Below are 16,348 nucleotides of genomic sequence, written 5' to 3' on the forward strand. Positions count from 1 at the left end.
CATTTCTGGTTACTGCAGAAAACACCCTTTTCCGGGCTGAAGGCCACCAGCTCTGGCTTGATCTGTAGCGCCGTCCACTCTAAATGACCAGGCAGAAGCAGCTTGGCAGCATGTCTGGCTTTCATTTTGAGGTTGAGTCCAGAAGCTCCGAATATATGGGATTAAGGGTTTCCTGGTAGGCAGGGCTGAAGGCTGCCTGCTTACACTCCTGCATCTGTGTGCCCACTAAGGCAGAAGGAAGTAGGAGCACCCTTCTAATTCAGCCTGCAGCCTGCACCGGCCCCCCAGGCCTTACTCTGGGATTGGACACCTCCCTTGGGAGTCTGCAGTCGCCAGCGCACCAGAAGGTCCAGCCTTCTGGGAGGCCAGCAAACCACCCCAATGGCTTGTCTCCCTGCTGAGGAATGCAGCATCAGCCCAAAGGCTGGGCAAAGCCTCTGGGGCTGCTCCCCATCATGAACATCAAAGTGGCAGTTTATAAGCAGCGAGTTCCTTCTGGGCCAGGCTGAACTCTCTGGGAAGCCCTGGAATATCCACCAAGAGACCCTTCCTCGGTACCTCTCTCCCCTCCCCTTGCTCTTCCTCCCTCTCCCCATCCTTCTCTTCTCTGGCCTTTGTGATTTTCTTTGAAGAAAGAAATTATTTTGCCCCAGGAAATTCATTTATAGCAAAATAAGCGAAAGGTCTGGGCATCTGGCCCCGCGTGGGGCTCGTCTGAGGGTTATTGCTTTTGGGCCTTCATCTGGCTGGCTGGAGCTTGGAGCCTCTCCCCAGCTGACATCACACCTGGTTTCAGCTGGAAGGGAAAGGACATCAGCTTTTCATCTTCTGGGCCTCTTTGTTATTATTGGAGCCAAGGTTTGGCCTGGGATCAGTCGGGGAGGCGGGGGCTGTGAGGGGGGAGTGACTGGGAACTGGAGCTGGAAACCGTCCCAGAGGCCGGGGAAGAGAAAGGCTTCCCGGAGCCTTGGAATGGCTGCCCCTCCTGGCTGGCGCGGGGCTGACATGCAGCCAGGCCTATGGTGAAGGATGGAGCCTCTGGCCTTGGGGTCGTTGCTGATTTTAGACCCATGAGAAGAGGCCTTCCTAGGCCCCTTGTGATAAGGGATGTTAAGTGATTTGGCTTGAGTGAGAGATGCATGCAGATGTGAAAAAGCAAAAGGGTTAAGCTCGGAGAACCATATACTGAATTTCCTGAGCAGGGAGATTGCTTTTCGGGATAGTTTATAGGTTAGCAGTTAATATTTCCTTAAAAGCTGGCTTATTTCTATCCCTTATTATTTTTTTTAATGTAGCTTTGAGAAAAACCAAATTATCCTTTAGCATGCCTAAGAGGATTTCGTCTATCGTAGGTTTCAGGATCTTTATGGTGTGCATATCTAGTGAAAACCATTTCCCATAAAAATACCAAGGGAGGGCATTTCGATGGGATTTTAAGCTTATTTAAAATTAATTGCAGATTCATTTCACTGCACATTCATTGAGGGTTTTTCTCTTTTCATTATTAATATGAAGAAATGGTGAAGGCTCTGCCAAAAGTCTGAGGGGAGGAAGTGGCTGCTGCAGAAGTTTCCAGGCAGCAGCCGTCCACCTAAGGCGTGTGTTCTTGGGCTAACGGGGTCCTGGTCTGAGTAAATGGAGCCCCCGCCTGGACTGAAAACCTAACTTGAGGGGCCTCCACCTGCTTCCTGATTCCCTCCCATCTCTCCTCCTGACGGCCCACATCACAAACAGGGCACTGAGGGCACGTTTGGGGACACCACCGAGAAAGGTAGTCTGCCTGGGGGAAAATGATTGTCCATGGATAGTCCCAAGGCGAAGTCATGTAGGGCCCTTAGCTCTGCGCTGTGTGTACCTGGGAACCTGGAAGGGTACCTACCAGCGGAAACAAGTTGACCATTTGTGTTAGATACAGTCACTCTGAAGGTCTCTGTGAGGAGACAATTCTAACTAGGTTTAGTTTCTCCGAACTGCTGAGGCCCCAAAGATATAATCACTGGGGTTTGGTCTTGGTAAGTCTCTGGGTCCTGGAGATGATGCTGGGCATCCAATCCACCTGCTTATTTTACACTAGGAACCTGGACAGGGTGAAGAACTTGCCCAAGGCCACGTAGCTGGCTGGGAAGAAGCAGGGAGATGCTGGGAAAGGCTGAGGAGAAGGTCCCAGGGGAACTTGGCATGTGGGGGTGGTTGCCCAAGACTAGTCAGGTGAGATGACTAGATTTTTTATAAAATATTTTAGTTTTATTTTTCTAGCTTTTCAATTACTGGTTTAGGGATCACTTTTATTATTATTAAGCTATAAAATAAAGCTTAATTTTATAAAGCTTTTTATAAAATTATACATTTATAAATTTGTAAGTTATATAAATTTATAAAATCTTATAAAGCTGGCCAAGGTGGTTATGTGGTCTTTTCTCATGCTCATGGCATTTAGTTCTCACAATCCTGAGGCTGGTGCCATCACGATCGTCACTTTGCAGGAGACCAAGGGCGAGATCTGAGAGGGTCCACTCCTACTTCCGCCCATTCCTGCCCTCCATAAGCCCCAACTCTACCTGGATGACACAGTGGCATTTCAGCTCGCTTGGTATCAGTGTCAGCTCATACCCGTGTCCAGAATCGCCTGAAAAGTCTGCATTCTCCTTTCCCAGCACACAGTTGCCATAGTAACTGGCAGCATGACTCTTTGGGAAGGGACCAGGAAATGGTTAATCATGTGTACTTGTGATGGCCTTACAGGTCCTTTCTCAAGGAGATCTGGCCTCCTCTTCAATCATGGGCCCCAGGTCTGTGAACGGACTTGGATCTGGAAACTGCATGCAGAACCATTGCATTCTAGTGTGGCAGCTGATGGCAGCTTCTGCTTGCTAGCTCTCAATGGCTTTGCTTTTTCTTTCTGTTATACAAGTTGAATGACACTCTAGTCAGCTATCTATCAAGCCTCTCAGAACAGCACGATCAGTTAGCAATCACCAAGGTCCCTGCAGGTCAGGGCAGCCTGACTGCCACTCCAGTCTTGCTGCCTCTTACAGGAATTATGTCCACCTTGCTGCTGCTGATTAAATGCTCTCCTTGGCATCAGGCTCTCTGGAAGCTCATCATCCCCACTAGGATTCTGGGGACCCCAGTTCCATGGCAGCGTCTACTACTTTCAACCCTGTCCTGCAGAGAACAGCTACCGCCGCCACTGAGCTTCTAAAAGATGCTCGCGGCCCCCTTTCCAGTGCCATCCTTACTGCCTTATAATGTGTAGGTTCTGGTTGCTTTGAGGAAACAGTGAGTTCTGTGCTTTCATATAATCCATCCATTCTAACATTCCCACCTTCTTGAACATTCTACCGCTTCCTCAATATCATGACAAATATTCCAGTATCTCCACCTCCTGGGCCATAAGCCATCACTGAGTCCAGCCTTGAAGAAGGCATCAGCAGTGTCTCAGGGCTGGTTCCAGAGGTCCTTGACGAGACACTGGAGCCTGAGTTATGACGTGCTCCCATGTCAATAAATATAAAAGATATTCAACTTTATCTTTAACAAACTATAGTGAGCCCAAACTCTCAAGATCCACTCCCACACATGTTCCCATGGTTCTTGCAGGTGTTCACCAGCCAAGTGCTGCCGTGCCTTTGATGTGTAAGCTGCTTCCCCCCCAAGGAGGAACTAAGTTTCTCTGCTTGGGTGGTGTTGAATCCTGGCCCTGATTATTGGCCCAAGACAACAAGCAATGGTGGGGGAAGATCTCGAGAAGGTCAAGAATCATTTTGGGATGTGCTTGTCATAGGTGAAGTTTATGCATGATCTCCAGGGCTGGGGAGGCCACACTTCTCTGGCAAAGAGGAGGGAGCTTCTTCTAGCTCTGAGAACTCAGGGCATCCAGGGATTCAAAATTCTCAGGTTTTTTCACTCAATGTCCCTGTTCCATATCTCAGGGCCCCACTCTTCCTGTGAAGACTTTGACTTTGACATGGGAGACTTGTCCTCTTATTAGCATTGCCACCTTTACAATTAGGTCTGGGGCCTGAGTTTTACCCCAGGAGTGCCTGTGGGTACAAGAGATGAGAGTCTCCACAGAGGCCTTCTGGCTTTCACAGTGAACCTTGAGTTATCACTACCTCATCTAGGCCTGTCATTTCCTTTCCTTTCCTTTTTTTCAAATAGACTTTAAATTTTTAGAGCAGTTTTAGAGTTACAACAAAATTGAGCAGAAAGTATGGAGAGTTCCCAGAGACACTCTACATCTCCCCCGCCCCCTCCCACAGTCTCCGTCACCATCAACATACAGCACCAGAGAGGTACATTTGGTATAATCAATGAATCCACGTTGACACATTGTTGTCACCCAAAGTCCACAGTTTACATTAGTGTTCACTCTTAGTGTTGTCCAATGCATAATGTCAAGTGTCTACCATTTTAACATCATACAGAGTAGTTTTCCTGCCCCAAAATCATCTGTGCTCAGCCTGTTCACCCCTCTCTCTTCTCTAACCCCTGGCAATCAACAATCACTTTTACTGTCTCCATAGTTTTGCCTTTTCAAGAATGTCATATTAGTTGGAGTCATACAATACATAGCCTTTTCAGGTTGGCTTCTTCCACTGAGTAATATATATTTAAGGTTCCTCCATGCCTTTTCACGGCTTGGTAGCTCATTTCTTTTTAGTGCTGAATAATATCCCATTGTCTGGATGTACCGCAGTTTATTTATCCATTCACCTACCGAAGGACATCTTGGCTGCGTCCAAGTTTGGCAATTGTGAATAAAGCTGCTATAAACATCCATGGGCAGGTTTTTGTGTGGACATAAGTTTTCAACTTCTTTGGGAAAATACCAAGAAGTATGATTAATAGATCATATGGTAAAAGTATGTTTAGTTTTATAAGAAACCACCAAACTGCCTTCCACAGTGGCTGTCCCGTTTTGCATCCCCACCAGCAGTGAATGAGACCTCCTGTCGCTCCACATCCTCACCAGCATTTCGTGTTGTCAGTGTTCCGGATTTTGGCCATTCTACTAGGTGTGTAGTAGGACCTCATTGTTTCAAGGTGCATTTCCCTGATGACATTTGACGTGGAGCATCTTTTCATGTGCTTATTTGCCATCTGTATATCTTCTCTGGTGAGGTGTCTGTTAAGGTCTTTGTTCTATATTTTAATTGAGTTGTTCCTTTTCTTATTGTGGAGTTTTAAAAGTTGTTTGCATATTTTGGAAAACAGTCTTTTATCAGATATGTCTTTTGGAAATATTTTCTCCCAGTCTATGGCTTGTCTCCTCATTTTCTTGACAGTGTCTTTTGCAGAATAGAAATTAATTTTAATGAAGTGCAGCTTATCAATTCTTTCAAGGATTGTATCTTTGGTGTTGTATCTAAAAGGTCATCACTGTACCCAAGGTCATCTAGGTTTTCCCCTATGTTGTCTTCTAGGAGTTTGAGAGTCTTACATTTTACATTTAGGCTTATGATTCATTTTGAATTAATTTTTGTTAAAGGTGTAAGGTCTGTATCTAGATTTGGTTTTTTACATGTGGATGTCAAGTTGTTCTGGCACCATTTGTTGAAAAGACTATCTTGGCTCCATTGTCAAGGATCATTTGACTATCTTCATGTGGGTCTATTTCTGGGCTTTCTTTTCTGTTCCATTGGTTTATTTGTCCATTATTGATTATTACAGCTTTATATTATGTTTTAAAGTCAGATAATGTCAGTCCTCTGATTTTGTTTTTATCCTTTGATATTGAATTGGCTATTATGGGTCTTTGCCTCTCCATATAAACTTTAGAATCAGTTTGTTGACATGCACAAAATAAGTTGCTGGGATTTTGGTTAGGAATGCATTGAATCTATAGATCAAATTGGGAAGAACTGACATCTTGAGAATATTGAATCTTCCTATCCATGAATATGGAATATCTCTCCATTTATTTAGTTCTTTGATATCTTTAACTAGAGTTTTGTAGATCATTGTCTTTAAAGCTTCCAAAGCAGTTAACAAAAGCCATACAACTAACACAATCTTGATAATTACCACTGTTCCCGTACTGTTCAAGTGCCAGAGCTACTACATAACCCAGCACTTTACTGTCCACTTCAGTGAGAGCCTTAGAAACTGTGAAATAGCTGCTTCCCAGGGGTTATCGACACACCGCTTACCACTAGCACTGAGTCCCTATTGCTGTAGGACTGGCAAGGGATCCAGCTCTAAAACCCCATTCTGGGGTCTGAGTGCCAACTGTCTTAGCACCAGGGACAGCAGGGTTGAACAGACTGGACCAGGTGAGGCCAGTCTTTGCAAAAGTACCTTTCTTTTCCCCATTAATCTGTGCACTGGGGGCATCGGCTGGCCTTCTCTGACTGAGTTGCCTGCTCTCTGATTCTCTCTTCTGCCACACAACTTCAGGGCTAATGCCTCACTCCACTGCCTGACCATCTTCAGTACTATATAGAAGACAGATCATGAGATTGAAATCAGACAGTTCTGGGTCTGAACCCCAGGCCCACTCAGGGTAAGTCACTTAACCTCTTAGATCTTCAGTTGCTCCATCTGCAAAATGAGGTGAGAATATCCATTTCACAGGGTTGATGTGGAAGTACCTGGCTAGTGTTTGGCACATAGTAAATGCTAAACACCCGACTGTTTTCTTTCCTTCTTCCATTATCAGCCATTATGCACTGCTATTCCTAGAAGTAAAGGGTTAAAGATACAATGCCTTCACCTACAGGCATGAATCTCTAGTTTTAAGGGCTTCTGAAGACTGAAAGTGCTCTGTGATGGACAGGCTTTGGGCCCCTTCAGCCACCCCTCCCTGCCTGTACCATTGTCATGCTCTCTGTGGCTGTTGGTCATCACGGCCAAAGAGCCATTACTTGTATAGTGCAGCACAGTGGTGAAGAGCTCTGGTCCTGAGTTAGATACAATCTGGGGTCAAACTTCAGCCTCGCCTGGCTGGTAGCTTTGGGTAATGCACCTAACCACTTGGACTTCTTTATGTTTTAAATGGGTATGATAATGACTGTGTTACTTCATAGGGCTGTTGTGGGGATTAAATGGGAGAATGCACAAAAAGCATTTAGCATAATGGCCTGCACGTTCTACGTGCCCAGTAGAAGTTAGCTGTCATTGTTATTACTATTAGAAGAAGACCTGAAGAACATCCTTTATTTCCGTAAGCTTAGTCCTGTTCTTGGATCCACATAGACAAAACAAAAGTCATTTGTTGTCATCCACAAGGTCTTGTGTTGGTAAAGGTGAAGGGCGCATGAATGCAAGACAATGAAATCACTGCAGTATTCGTGGGATCCAGATGGTGAAGATAACACGAACCACAGATTCATTTAGGGGTAACCATCACAATCCAAAAATGTTTTTAGACTTTGTTTCAGGGATTCTGGTGGGCTGGACACCCTGAATTTGGTTCTAGAAGAAAACAATGAAAAAAAAACCTGGATAAATAATTTTGAAAAAAAAAATTTTTAAATGAAGACCTGAGCTGAAAAGAAAATAAGGAATATCAAGAAACCAAAAAAAAAAAAAAAAAAAAAAAAAAGAAAAAGGAGGAATAACAACGATGATAACAATAACAGGGAAGCCAGGTAGTTAAGCTACCACAGATGCCAGTTCACCCTAAAAGTATTTGCCAAGAACAGACAGCCTTGAGCTTCAGTTTTTGAAAGCTAGATGTGGTGTGGGAGATAAAATCTCGTGCCCACCTAGCCTGGTAAGTGTAATAGAGACTCTTATATAGAGCTGGGACTCTAGTGAAAAGGTGAGTGAGAAATAAACCCACCAGGCAGGAGGGGACAATAAGTAAACTTGACCTTGCCTGACAAGACTTGTCACTGAGTGGAGAGAAAAAACATTCTTTGAGAAATCATAATTACTGGCTTGCCCTAATGTAGGTCTCCAGCCCAAAATCATTCTGCTTATATACTCTAAAATTTTTAAATAGAGAATTTAGTTTAAAGTAGTCTTAGGTTTATAGTACCTCAGACAATGACAGAAACAAACATAAATTATTTGGAGAAGCACAATTTCATCCTTAGACTCAAAAAATTCCCATGGATAAAATTTTATTTGTGCTCATAGTTAGAAGTCACAAAATAGACATGAAAAAATGTGGTGAGCAAGAACCAGCAGAAAACAACAGAGAGTAGAATCAGACCCAAAAAGACTTTAATATTAGAATGAATGAATACAGAATATTAAAGTATGTTTAATACATTTATAGAAATTAAAGAGAGACTTGAAAATAGCAAGGAAAAGGAGAGGATTTAAACAAAAAGACCCAGAGGAATGATAAAAGAACCAAACAAAACATCTAGGAACAAGAAAGATAGCAATGGAAACTTAAAATCTCAGCAGAGGGGGATTCAGCAGATTAGAAGCAGTTGAAGAGAGAATCATGAACTAGAAGATAGGTATGAGGGAATTAACTAGAATGTACACCAGAGAGAAAAAGCAATGGACAGTATGAAAGAAAAGTTAAGCAACATGGAGGAGAGAGTGGTCTCTATTCAGAGTTCAGGATGAGAAGACAGAGAAATTGTGCCTGAGAATATTCCAGAATTGTTGAAAGATACAAACCTTAGAACTAAGATGCTCTGAATTTCAAGCAGTATAAGAAATTCACTCCTAGACACATCATGGTGAAAATACAAAACACCAAAGACAAAGAAAAGATTACAAAAGCAGCCAGAAAGTAGATTACCTACAAAGTAATTACATTTATGAGCAGAATAGAAGCCAGAAGACAGAAAAATGTGCTGAGAGAAAATATCATTAGCCTAAAATTATACACACAACAAAAGTATCTTTTAAATTAAAGGGAAAATTAAAGTCATTTTTAGACAAACAAAAAATGAGGGAGTTGAAACCAACAAATCTTCATTAAGGGAAATTCTAAAATCCTATACTTGCCACAGAAGCAGTGTGATCTCAGTTGTGATCCCAGATTCCAGATAAGACACACAAAAAGGAATTAGGAGCCAAGAAAGTGGTGAATATGTGTGTATATATAAATAAATATTGACTGTATAAAAGAAGAATAATGCCTATTTTTTGATTAAAGGAAAAATAGGATAAAAAATAAACCCCAATAATTTGCAAGTACGAGGAGTAATCAAGTTAAATATTTTAAAGTCCACAGATTATTCAGAGGAAGAGTAAGGATATTGATTAGCTTTAGAGATTGTTAAATATGCACATTAAACTTTCTGGAGTAACTACTAAAATAATAAAGATAAAAAACTGAATGAGAAAAAAATCAACCCTCTCCTAAAAATGACAAGTAAAGAAAAACTAAATAAGAGAAAGAAAAGAAGTGGGATGAAAGTATAGTACAAAATAAGATAGAAAAAATAAGGCAAAATATGCCAATAATCATAAAAAATATAAAGTGGCTAAACTCTCTCAGTAAAAGACTAAGATTTTCAGAGTTGATTATTTTTTAAATAAGCAAAATTCAGTTTATACACTGTTTACTAGAGACATACCTAAAACATGACACAAAAGCTGAATGTAAAACTGTGGAAAAATATATGCCAGGCAAATACTAAGCCAAAGAAAAGAAATGGTGTGGTGATATTAATATTAGACAAAATAGTATTTAAGGAAAAAAGCATAACTACAGAGGCAGAGTATCTACATGATAGAACATTCTTTAACAGAAAGATGTAACAATTCTAAGTGACATGAACCTAAAAAGAAAAAGCCTTAAAATATATAAAGCAAACATTGACAGAACTATGAGGAGAAATCAACAAATTCACAATCAAAGTAGATTTTCTTTTTTTAAAGATTGGCATCTGAGCTAACAACTGTTGCCAATCTTCTTCTTTTTTTTTTTGCTTTCTGCTTTTTCTCTCAAAATGCCCCCAGTACATAGCTGTATATTCTAGTTGTACGTCCTTCTGGTTGTGCTGTGTGGGACACCACCTCAGCGTGGCCTGATGAGTGGTGCCATGTCCGCACCCAGGATCCAAACCAGCAAAAACCTGGGCCACCACAGCAGAGCACATGAACTTAACCACTTGGCCACAGGGCCGGCCCCCAAAGTAGATTTTTAACCTTCATCTTTCAACTGATTTTTCTAAGAGATAAAAAATTAACAAAGATATAGAATATTTGAACAACACAAAGTTTGACCTAATGGAAATTTACTGACTTTTGCACTCAAATAGAACACATATTCTTTTCAAGCACACAGAGAACATTTACGAAAATTGATCATGAGAAAGGCTGTGAAGTAAGCCTCAAAATTTTCAAAAGCATTATTGTCACATAGACTACATGATGTAATCTCAATGCACTTAAGTTAGAAATCAACAACCATACCAGCAAGAAACTACAAACCCTCAGTTATTGTGGAAATTTAAAAAACAACCACTTCTCAACAACTCTTGTGTTAAAGAAATGAGAACAGAAATTAGAAAATATTTAGAATTGAATCCTAATGAAAATATTATACATCAAAACATTATGATGCAGCCAAAGCAGTATATATAGGCAAGTGTATAGTCTTAAATACTTATATTTGAAGAAAGCTTAAAAATTAATGAGCCAAGCATCAAACTTAGGAAGTTAGAATAAATGCAGAAATGAAGGAAAGTGATAATAGAGATAAGTGAAGAAAGAGAAAAGAAACATACAGTAGAGGTAATAAAAACACCCAAAAGTCAGTGTTTTAAAAAGATTAATAAAATAAACATTTGCCAGCTTGAGAAGAAAAAAAGGCACGGTGTAAGAAATACAAAAATATCTTCCATTTACAAAGAGATCTCATGTCATTCTTAGCTTTTTAAGATGAGAGTTAAAATTCCTTCTAACTTCAGTCTGAGTTCCTCATGGGAAACCTGAGACTGGAGACTGAATGTGGCTTGCACAGAGACAGAGAGTTGAGGGCCTATCTGCCACCCATCTTGCACTCATCTGACCTTAGCACCAATCTTTCCTTTTACTTGGCCTGACACCTCTTGCAAGAGAATTCTTCCTTTGAATCAGAGGCCATGGTACCTCTTAAAATAGGTGGGTAAGTACTGAGGATGTGTGTATCTCAGGGTTCCCTTTTAGCCCAGTAAATTCAACCCACCTTCACGGAGCCTGTATGTTGTGTGGACATGGTGGAAAGATGAATGCAGTGAGAGTGAAAAATTAATGATCTTAACCTCTAATTACAGAATTCCTGTTAGAGAGGAATCATAGCTTTGGAATAATAGCTTGGTAAGCCACTGGGACAGATGGTGAGGGTGCTCATGGGAGTCCAAGTCACAAGTGATGGTTAAGTTGCAATGAGTGAGAACATGAGAAGAATTTGTTTTTTTCTCCTTCAAGGGCTGGGGAGGGAAGATCAGAGGAGAGGGTAAGAGGAGAGAGGAGGCAAGAGGGTGTGAGGCCAGGACCACATGGATCGATGTGGTCAGAATATATTCTCCTGGCGGGTGGAGTGGCTGAAGGACTTCTAAGAATGAGGCTTACTACTCTTTAGTCTGACTAAATGTGAGATGCTGCAATGTAGCATGTCCATGTCTTCACTGTAAAATATTTTCAGTTAACCACTTCCCACTGTGAAATTGAGAAAATGGAAGGTCAGTGGTCTGTGACTTCTGGCTCCAGGAAGAAAGAAAAATGGAAAGGAACTTAATGTCAGTGGTGACTGTGGGAACGTGAGCCCACTGGGAATTGGCAGACTATCTTGTAGGGGAGGACCCTGAACTTCTCCTTATTGAGGTGAGGAAATTGTGTTTGTATCAGTTAGGATTGCATTCAGCTGCCAGGAAGAGCAAACCCCAGAGGGGGATAAATAAGCTAGGAGCTAGTACCGTGTCTCAAGGCTGTCATGGGGACCCAGCTTCCTTCTATCTTGCTGCTCTCAGTGTGTGGCTTCTGTCCTCATGGTTGCATGAAAGCTGCTGCTCCTGCAGACATCTTGCCCATGTTCCAGGAAAGGAAAATGGGGAGAAAAAAGGCCAGCTGCATGAATCCATCCTCTTTTGAAAAGCTTTCCCAGAAGCTCCATCCAGTGACTTCTACCAGGTGTGGATCACATGGTTACACTTAGCTGCAAGAGAGTTGGGAAAGAAGACAGTTTTAGCTGAGCATATTGCTTCCCTGAACAAAATCTCAGTTCTATCATTAAGGAGGACTCAGAGAATGGTGATTGGGTAGGCAATTAGCCGTGTCTGCTACAAAGCTCATCTAAGCTAGAGCTAAGTGGGCTGGGAGATCCCAGGAGCCATCTGAGTTATGTGGAGATGAATAAGACAGCCCTCGAGGAGTTCACAATTTAGAGAAGACAGACACCTAATTGGAACAAGAAGAACACTGAACTATGTTTTAATATAATGTGGTTGGGGGGGGGGGGGGCAAGAGAAGTAAGCACCGGGGCTCTGAAGCACAGAGGGAAGACAGCCTGGCTGGAGAGGGGAAGGGACACCAGAGCAGAAGTGAGTCCCATGTGTCTGAGGGTGTGGTGAGGTGGGGGCCTCCTTGGCAAAGGGGACCCTGTAAGTGACGTGCAGGGATGCGAATCGGTGTGGTGGCACCAGCAGGTTCATATATGGGGACACTCAGGTCAAAGGTGGGAAGGGACAGGATGTGATGTTGGAGACATCAGCAGGAACAGATTGCCAAGGGCTCTCTCTCCTAGGGGATGGATCTTGGCCCTCATCTTAAAGGCTCTGGGGAGCCACTGGAGAGTGTTAAGCAGGGGTGTGACCTGATCAGAACTGTGTTTTGGATGGCCATCCTGGCAGCCACGTGGGGAGTGGCTTTGCTCAAGCAGGAGACAGGGCGGGAGGATGCAGAGGAGGCGAAGGCTGCAGTGGGGGAGGGATGGAGAAGAGGCGGTCTCTGAAGACTCTCAGATGTATGGGGCAGAGTCTGTGCTGCCTCTTCCCGAAGTCTGTAGTCTGGATGATGAGTTTGTGGTGGTGCTCTGTACTAATTCAACTCAGGAGGAGGGGCAGGGAGGAGGAGCCATCCCTGGGGGTGGGGGAATCGAGATGAGCTCCTCACAGGATGTACTGCTTTTGGAAAGAGCACTTTAATCAAGGAGTGTCAGATCTAAGCAGATCTTCTCCTTTTTTAAACTTGAGGAAATTTCCCTGAGCGGGGCAAGGGAATTGTCTAAAGTCACAAGACTGTTGGCTAAGCGGACTGGAGTCCACTCTCCTGACTCCCAGATCTGTGATCATACAGCTCATTGTGCCTTTCTGTCTGTCGTGTTGGCCGACTGTCACCTTAGGAAGAAGGGTCCTTGTCCTGGGGAGATGCATTCAGAGAGGCTTGGAGGCTTAGCAATTAAACTTGGTTGCAAAGGTCACGGTTCGGGGCAGGGTGCTGGGAGGCGGGCAGAGGAGGCTCCGGAGGGGAAGGGGAGGGGCCATCTAGGCATCAGAGGGAGAGTGGAGAGATGCGGGGAGATGCGGAGGCACTGCCAAAGACGTTACCTCAATTGCCTGTGGTCCTCACAGCAGCTAGGGATGTTGAGGGTCCTCCATCTGTGGACAGAGTGGCGCTTACAGGTGACCCAGGTTCAAGTAGTCCAGGCTGGCCTGGAACCCAGGACTCCTTGACGCTGAACCCTGCGCTCTTCGGACCTGCTGCTGTCGGGGTCTTCAATCGCCATATCGAGCCTCCTGCGTCCGTGCGGCTGATGGACCCGACCCTCCGCGGGAGCAGGGCCCACGGTCGGCCCGCAGGGGGCGCTGCGCCCCCGAGCAAAGGCGGCACGGGCCGCAGGGCTGGGGGCGGACTCTCTGCTCGGCCCCCGCCCGCTCGCCGAGCCGTGGCGCTGCGGCAGGAGTTACCCTGAAAGTGCCGGAACGAAGGAGCTTGCAGACTTCAAAGGAAATTCCCAGAATTTCGGGAGGGGCCAGGACCGGCGAGCGTGTGTTTTCAGGGCCAGAGCAGGGGCCCGGGCGCCTCGGCAGGAAAAGGGGCAGCCCGGGGCGTGCGGCGTGGGCGAGTGGAGACACATGGGGACCTGCAGGGCGCTCTTCCCTGGCTTTCCCCGGGTCTGTGATGGGGGCGGGAGGGGGGTGGCGCAGGGCTCTGCCAGCGCTGCCTCCCTTTGACCCAAGCCGCCCCCCAAGTCCTCGCTAGTCAAGCCCGCGTCTCACACGGAATCTGCCCGGAGGATTCTCATCAAAGGCCACAGCCTCAAGGGGTTCCACTGAGGAAAGAATTGCGAACGGGTTTATTACCATGTTTTGCTGAAAAGCATGAGCGCAGGTGTCCAGGTGGAGTTTATTTATTTTGCTTGGGGAGCGAGGGTCAAGAGGCTCTTAGTCCCTTGCTAGCTTGTGACTTGGGCTCATTGCTCCTCTCTTGGGACTCAGCTTCCTCATCTAAGTGAAGTGATGGCGTTAGGGCCCAGCCTTTGAGCTCTGACCTTCTGACATTCTGGGAGTGCCTTGATCACAATCCTGCTCGCCACACCGTTGAGCTGAGGCCAGTTGTTTCAGCAGGAGATTGGAGCCGCTTCTGAATTGTTCTGGAGATTATTCCGGTCTAGTGTAAGGGGGTAGAGAAGGCTCTGATGTCAGGCTTTCGTGGGGGCAACACAAAATTCAGACATCCATATGGTGTGAGGCCACATGGGGGAGGAGGGGGGATTATGGCTCACAGGGTGCTGGCTCAGGACCAGCAGAATTAAAACCACCAAAGGAGGGACCACAAGGGCTCCACTCTCTTGCTTGGCCCACCATCCTGAGGTTTCCTTGGAACTCCCAGCTGCCAGCCCCTGAGCCACTCAGAGTGTCACCCCGTTGTTATGCAGTTGTGGGCACTAACCTGAGGAGTGACCTGTGAGGTGGCCCAGCCTGTCCCTCACTCTCCTTCCTGTGGTTCCTTGCTCACCTCTGCTGAGGACCAGCCGAGCTTGGTCATGGCAGCGTCCAGGTCACACAAGGTCAGGAGAGTTGGGAGGACTGAGGTACAGTTGGGGTGATGGCTTGGAGAGCTAGCTGTGTTGGGGGAGGCGGGGATACCTCTTATCAGAAAAGCTGAGTCAGGAACCTGGAGTCTGGGTGAGGGTCAGCTGAGCTTCAGTCTGCTGAAGGCTAAATCCTCACTGAGACCCTAGGGACAGATCCCAGACTAACGCTCAGCGTCTTCGTTGTACGTAATTATCGCAATTATGATTATTAGCACCTCTCTCTTTTTTTTTTTTGGTGAGGAATGTTGTCCCTGAGCTAACGTCTGTGCCAATCTTCTTCTATTTTGTATGTGGGATGCTGCCACAGCATGGCTTGAGGAGTGGTGTGTAGGTCCACACCTGGGATCTGAACCTGCGAACCCTGGGCCATGGAAGCAGAGTGGGCAAACTTCACCACTGTGCCACCGGGCTGGCCCCAGCACCTGCTTTTTTTGGGTCCTTCCTGCAGCGTCTACATCAACCTTCATAACAATCTATGAGTCAGGGGCTGTTGTTATTCCATCTTGTAAACTGAGGCTTAGTGTAGAGTTACCTTACTGGCTGCCCTGCCCTGTGCCCATCTGAGCAGCACCCCCTGGCCGTGTTGAGCTGACAGTAGCCCTGGGAAGTAGACAAGGCACGGCTGGGCTCCCATTCATGTAATGGGGAGAGTGTGGTCCTGAGAGGGTGGGGCAGTTGCCTGCGACCCACTGTGAGGATCAAAGCCAGGACTTGACCTGGAGACGAGTGGCAGCCCTGCCCAGGCATCTCCTTGGGCCTCCCTCTGTGGGCCTTCACCCTCCCCTGCAATAACCGTGGTGCTGTCTGGCTCAACCATGCAGGGGTGTTGGGCACTATATGGCTTAGTCCTACCAGGTGGCTGAATTTCAGGCTAGCAGGGTTGGAGGGTAGTTTAGTTTTGAAAGGATGAAGGAGAGGGCCTTGAGCAAGCACTGGAACTGCAGTGTGGAACTTCAGCATCATTAGGGGTGAGAGTGTGGTGACCCACTCCCCCACCTACGGACAGGGCCAGTCAAGAGCCCTGGCTGCCCCCACTCCCCCAGCATTCTTGGCCTTGCATTGGTTTTTACCCTCTGACCTGGATGTCTGCAAGAATCTAGCCTGGGCTTAGTCATCCAAACTCAGATGTGAGCTGAAAGGACCCACTATAGAGGCCACAACAATTGGACAAGCCCCCTCTCTCTCCAAGAAGCGAGTGGGATGTGTGTTGATGGGTGGGGAGACAGATCAGCAGAGTCTTGATGAAGACGTTTACAGAGACGACTGACTCCATCTTCCCTCCTGCCAGCATGTTAGAAGGAGGTCTCCCTGCTTGAGCTCACAAATCAGGTTGGGCCCCAGTGTAGGGTTGAAATTCCACCCCACAGGAAGGCTAAGAGAATCCTCTTTTTTTTTTTTTTTTTTTAATTAAGG

At 45.4% G+C, this 16,348-nt stretch overlaps 1 long non-coding RNA gene across 1 annotated transcript; it reads right to left on the bottom strand.

Moving 5' to 3' along the window:
- Nucleotides 1-7,128: 7,128 nt before the first annotated feature.
- On the bottom strand, nucleotides 7,129-13,693 carry LOC138924572 (uncharacterized). The gene is made up of 3 exons (XR_011439518.1): nucleotides 13,446-13,693; nucleotides 11,817-12,055; nucleotides 7,129-7,416 (listed from the first exon to the last, which is right to left on the bottom strand). It is a non-coding gene; the product is annotated as an uncharacterized lncRNA (long non-coding RNA).
- Between the last annotated feature and the right edge of the window lie 2,655 nt (nucleotides 13,694-16,348).

Source organism: Equus caballus, chromosome 1 (genome assembly GCF_041296265.1).
Source record: "Equus caballus isolate H_3958 breed thoroughbred chromosome 1, TB-T2T, whole genome shotgun sequence".
Lineage (NCBI taxonomy): Eukaryota > Metazoa > Chordata > Mammalia > Perissodactyla > Equidae > Equus > Equus caballus.